This window comes from Oncorhynchus mykiss, chromosome 3 (assembly GCF_057628025.1).
Source record: "Oncorhynchus mykiss isolate SJ-2025 chromosome 3, ASM5762802v1, whole genome shotgun sequence".
NCBI lineage: Eukaryota > Metazoa > Chordata > Actinopteri > Salmoniformes > Salmonidae > Oncorhynchus > Oncorhynchus mykiss.
The window spans coordinates 32,442,399-32,448,405 of record NC_143024.1 but is presented as its reverse complement, the minus strand read 5'-3'; positions in this window follow the sequence as shown (position 1 = coordinate 32,448,405).

The following is a 6,007-nucleotide window of genomic DNA, read 5'->3' as shown; positions in this document are numbered from 1 at the left end:
CCTGCAGGAATGTCTACATTTTAAAACATTTAGTAAATCATGATTAAATAGGTTAAACTACAATGGACTCACCCAAATTCGGCATTAATGATATTCAGAAGTCAATCAATGAAATTTCGCGCCACTGGTGCCCGCCACATGTCACGTGAAAACCTAGCGATAAATTGAAAGGGTAAAACGTGTAGGCATGTCATTTACTGACATTCGCCTACTGCCTGAAAACATTATCACACGTTTGGTCACTTGGTTGCATTTTCTATACCAGTTTCAAAGTTTCTAAATACAGTATAGCCTTACAGTTTGTTTGGGGGGTTTGGCACCTGTCCTATTCCTGCTGAGTTTAGCACCTTGGCTGTGTGAATGGTGCATGGTGCAGGCCACTGGCTTGGTTGGGTCATCATACAAACCACGCAGCCTGGCCTCAGAGCCATACGGAACATACTTTACGTATTTCTGGGCACCTCCAAGCCCTATGTTATCTACTAATGCACCCCATTATTTTTATTTCTACTTTGCACATTCTTCCATTGCAAAACTACCATTCCAGTGTTTTACTTGCTATATTGTATTTACTTTGCCATCATGGCCTTTTTTGCCTTTACCTCCCTTCTCACCTCATTTGCTCACATTGTATATAGACTTGTTTATACTGTATTATTGACTGTATGTTTGTTTTACTCCATGTGTAACTCTGTGTCGTTGTATCTGTCGAACTGCTTTGCTTTATCTTGGCCAGGTCGCAATTGTAAATGAGAACTTGTTCTCAACTTGCCTACCTGGTTAAATAAAGGTGAAATCAATTTCAAAAAAATAAAAATAATGGTCTAGTTACTTTAGACAGAACTAAAAGTTGGGAGATTGGATCAGGGAGGATTGATGAGCGTAATCCAACTGTTGCGTGTTTGAGTCAAGTTGGGGCAATGTAGTATTTTAGCTAACCCTTATTCTAAACTTAACCAAATTCACTTAACCTGCTATGTAAATTTACCTAAATTTTGTCTTTTTAGTTCTCCTAACCTTTTACGTAAATTATCCTAACATTTGTCGTTAGTTTCCCTAAACACCAATGTAAATTCTCCCCGTAATTCTCCTTTGTTGTGGTATACTATGAGCTAACTAGATCTACTCAGGCTTTTATAAAGCTAGCTAGCTTCAGTTACCTTCACATTCCAGGTCAGGCTTCACCCGTATGATGGTGGATATTGCTCGTCCGCCTGCCGCTAACTGCGTGTGCATGTCGCATATGGCTAGTCGAAGGCGAACTCTTCATTGAGACAATGCTGAAATATCAATCCATTGGCGGGTCAGTGCCACATTTTCATTTGTGCTGAAATTATAATGAAAGAAAAGTTATCCTTATTTTATTACTTATCGTTAATGCTGTGTTTGGTGTGCTTATCAATGCACGGCCATCTTTTTCCCACTACTATCGCTCCTTCTTTGATCTGTGGAACAACTTGCTGCATTGTGGCTGTATATAGACATATAATCCATAGCAGGGTTTTGGAATCTTTAACCCTGGCAATTTTACAGATAAACTCATGGATACACTACCAATGGCTACCAGTCTTGACTAGAATGGGAACTGCCATCTATGGATTATTTGTCATTGGTTGGTTGTGGTTGTCAGTTTTCTTTTGGCCAATTTTAAAATACAATTCCGCTAAAACATTTACAGTTTGGAAAGCAAATGCTGTCATTATTAAATGTGCAATGTGAGGGTATTTTAACATTGCAAAACATTTTTACACACACATGTTTTTTAAATTGGTCCTCAACTAGTGGCTCAGACACTCCTTCAGGACACATTGAGTTAGCCCTGAGTTAGCTTGCCCCAAGCAGGTTAGTTCTGAAGGATTCGTTGCCATAGAAATTTACCTGGCTAAAAGGTGAGCGACTTTTGTGGTACCGGTTAACCCAAATTGAACTCAGAGTTGACCAAAGTTACAGTACCTGCTAACTCCTCAAACCTGATTCATAGTTAAGGGCTCTGGTCTCAGAGAAAGATGTACAATACATACATCATCCAAGACGTATGATAAATTACATAATCCAATTTGTATGCTATTGTATGACCTGGTAAGAGGTATCCCACTGGGTACACCACCTTATCTCAACGTGGATAACTGGGTAGTATTTGGTTGAGATGTTGATTACTGAAATTACAAACTATATTCATCCACTCAAAAAGATAGCCAAAAGTTTGCTGAATTTACAACGTGTTATCAATATTCTTCCAACCATCTAAAAGAACAACCTAATTCCAATGTAAAAACAATTATTTTTTGTTTAGTTGGCACCCGAATGTCTATCACTTCACTTTCAACCATTTAAAAGTAGAGCAAAGTTCAAATTGGAATATAATGTCAGATATTTTATTTATTTATACAGTGTCATGTGTTATCACTGTGCTTAATCTAGTGATCAAGGCCATTTAAGATTCTGCACAGATTATTACAGCAATTGTGAAGACCCATGCATGTTATCTTGATCATACTGTATACATTTTATATGATTACATAAGAAGTATAGTTACAATAACCTCAAAATGTGGCCATGGATGTGTTGCTCTTTAAGGTTGAATGTTACATTAGTTTGGAAGATAGCCTTAACTTTAGGCTATTTACTGTATTAAAAAAGTAATATTGAATTGTTTTTGGTTTAAAATGCAACCAAATATCAACATTTATATGTACAGTGCATTCGGAAAGTATTCAGACTCCTTTACTTTTTCCACATCTTGTTACGTTACAGCCTTATTCTAAAATGGTAAAAAAATAAATAATTAATCCCTCAATCTACACGCAATACCCCATTATGATAAAGCAAAAACAGATTTTTAGAATTTTTGCAAATGTATTACTAATAAAAAAACGGAACTATTACATTTACATAAGTATTCTGTGTCACGATCGTCGTAAGGAGCGGACCAAAATGCAGCGTGGTATGTGTTCATGATGATTTTTTAATTAAAGAAAGCACTGAACACTGAATACAAACTATACAAAAACAATAAACAAATAACGACCGTGAAGCTATAATGAGAACTTTGCTGACACAAGCAACTAACATAGACAATCACCCACAAACAAACAGTGAAACCCAGGCTACCTAAGTATGATTCTCAATCAGAGACAACTAATGACACCTGCCTCTGATTGAGAACCATACTAGGCCGAAACATAGAAATCCCAAAATCATAGAAAAACAAACATAGACTGCCCACCCCAACTCACGCCCTGACCATACTAAATAACGACAAAACAAAAGACATTCAGACCTTTTACTCTGTACTGTACTTTGTTAAAGCACCTTTGGCAGCGATAACAGCCTTGAGTGTTATTTTGGGTATGATGCTACAAACTTTGCACACCTGATTTGAGGAGTTTTTCCCATTCTTCTCTGCAGATCCTCTCAAGCTATGTCAGGTTGGATGGGGAGCGTCACTGCACAGCTATTTTCAAGTCTCTCCAGATATGTTCAATCTGGTTCAAGTCCGGGCTCTGGCTGGGCCCCTCAAGGACATTCAGAGACTTGTCCCGAAGCCACTCCAGCATTTTTTTGGCTGTGTACTCAGGGTCGTTGTCCTGTTGGAACCATCGCCTCAGTCTGTGGTCCTGAGCACTCTGGAGCAGGTTTTCATCAAGGATCTCTGGCCCCCTCCCAGTTAGGGGGAGTGATGAGCTCTACAGCAGAGTCTCACAACTCAATCGCTGGTTGAAAACTGTTTTCTGCCCCTCCCAAAAGATAGAATTTGTAGATAATTGGCCCTCTTTCTGGGACTCACCCACAAACAGGACCAAGCCTGACCTGCTGAGGAGTGACGGACTCCATCCTAGCTGGAGGGGTGCTCTCATTTTATCTACCAACATAAACAGGGCTCTAACTCCTCTAGCTCCACAATGAAATAGGGTGCAGGCCAGGCAGCAGGCTGTTAGCCAGCCTGCCAGCATAGTGGAGTCTGCCACTAGCACAGTCAGTGTAGTCAGCTCAGCTATCACCATTGAGACCGTGTCTGTGCCTCAACCTAGGTTGGGCAAAACTAAACATGGCGGTGTTCGCCTTAGCAATCTCACTAGGATAAAGACCACCTCCATTCCTGTCATTATTGAAAGAGATCATGATACCTCACATCTTAAAATAGGGCTACTTAATGTTAGATCCCTTACTTCAAAGGCAATTATAGTCAATGAACTAATCACTGATCATATTCTTGATGTGATTGGCCTGACTGAAACATGGCTGAAGCCTGATGAATTTACTGTGTTAAATGAGGCCTCACCTCCTGGCTACACTAGTGACCATATCCCCCGTGCATCCCGCAAAGGCGGAGGTGTTGCTAACATTTACGATAGCAAATTTCAATTTACAAAAAAAAAAATGACGTTTTCGTCTTTTGAGCTTCTAGTCATGAAATCTATGCAGTCTACTCAATCACTTTTTATAGCTACTGTTTACAGGCCTCCTGGGCCATATACAGCGTTCCTCACTGAGTTCCCTGAATTCCTATCCCTGAATTGTAGTCATAGCGGATAATATTCTAATCTTTGGTGACTTTAATATTCACATGGAAAAGTCCACAGACCCACTCCAAAAGGCTTTCGGAGCCATCATCGACTCAGTGGGTTTTGTCCAACATGTCTCTGGACCCACTCACTGTCACAGTCATACGCTGGACCTAGTTTTGTCCCATGTAATACATGTTGTGGATCTTAATGTTTTTCCTCATAATCCTGGACTATCGGACCACCATTTTATTACGTTTGCAATTGCAACAAATAATCTGCTCAGACCCCAACCAAGGATCATCAAAAGTCGTGCTATAAATTCACAGACAACACAAAGATTCCTTGATGTCCTTCCAGATTCCCTCTGTCTACCCAAGGACACCAGAGGACAAAAATCAGTTAACCACCTAACTGAGGAACTCAATTTAACCTTGCGCAATAGCCTAGATGCAGTTGCACCCCTAAAAACTAAAAACATTTCTCATAAGAAACTAGCACCCTGGTACACAGAAAATACCCGAGCTCTGAAGCAAGCTTCCAGAAAATTGGAACGGAAATGGCGCCACACCAAACTGGAAGTCTTCCGACTAGCTTGGAAAGACAGTACTGTGCAGTACCGAAGAGCCCTTACTGCTGCTCGATCATCCTATTTTTCTAACTTAATTGAGGAAAATAAGAACAATCCGAAATTCCTTTTTGATACTGTCGCAAAGCTAACTAAAAAGCAGCATTCCCCAAGAGAGGATGACTTTCACTTTAGCAGTGATAAATTCATGAACTTCTTTGAGGAAAAGATTATGATTATTAGAAAGCAAATTACGGACTCCTCTTTAAATCTGCGTATTCCTTCAAAGCTCAGTTGTCCTGAGTCTGCACAACTCTGCCAGGACCTAGGATCAAGAGAGACGCTCAAGTGTTTTAGTACTATATCCCTTGACACAATGATGAAAATAATCATGGCCTCTAAACCTTCAAGCTGCATACTGGACCCTGTTCCAACTCCAGCTTGGCCCTCCTATGTTGAACATAATAAACGGCTCTCTATCCACCGGATGTGTACCAAACTCACTAAAAGTGGCAGTAATAAAGCCTCTCTTGAAAAAGCCAAACCTTGACCCAGAAAATATAAAAAACTATCGGCCTATATCGAATCTTCCATTCCTCTCAAAAATTTTTGAAAAGGCTGTTGCGCAACAACTCACTGCCTTCCTGAAGACAAACAATGTATACGAAATGCTTCAGTCTGGTTTTAGACCCCATCATAGCACTGAGACGGCACTTGTGAAGGTGGTAAATGACATTTTAATGGCATCGGACGGAGGCTCTGCATCTGTCCTCGTGCTCCTAGACCTTAGTGCTGCTTTTGATACCATCGATCACCACATTCTTTTGGAGAGATTGGAAACCCAAATTGGTCTACACGGACAAGTTCTGGCCTGGTTTAGATCTTATCTGTCGGAAAGATATCAGTTTGTCTCTGTGAATGGTTTGTCCTCTGA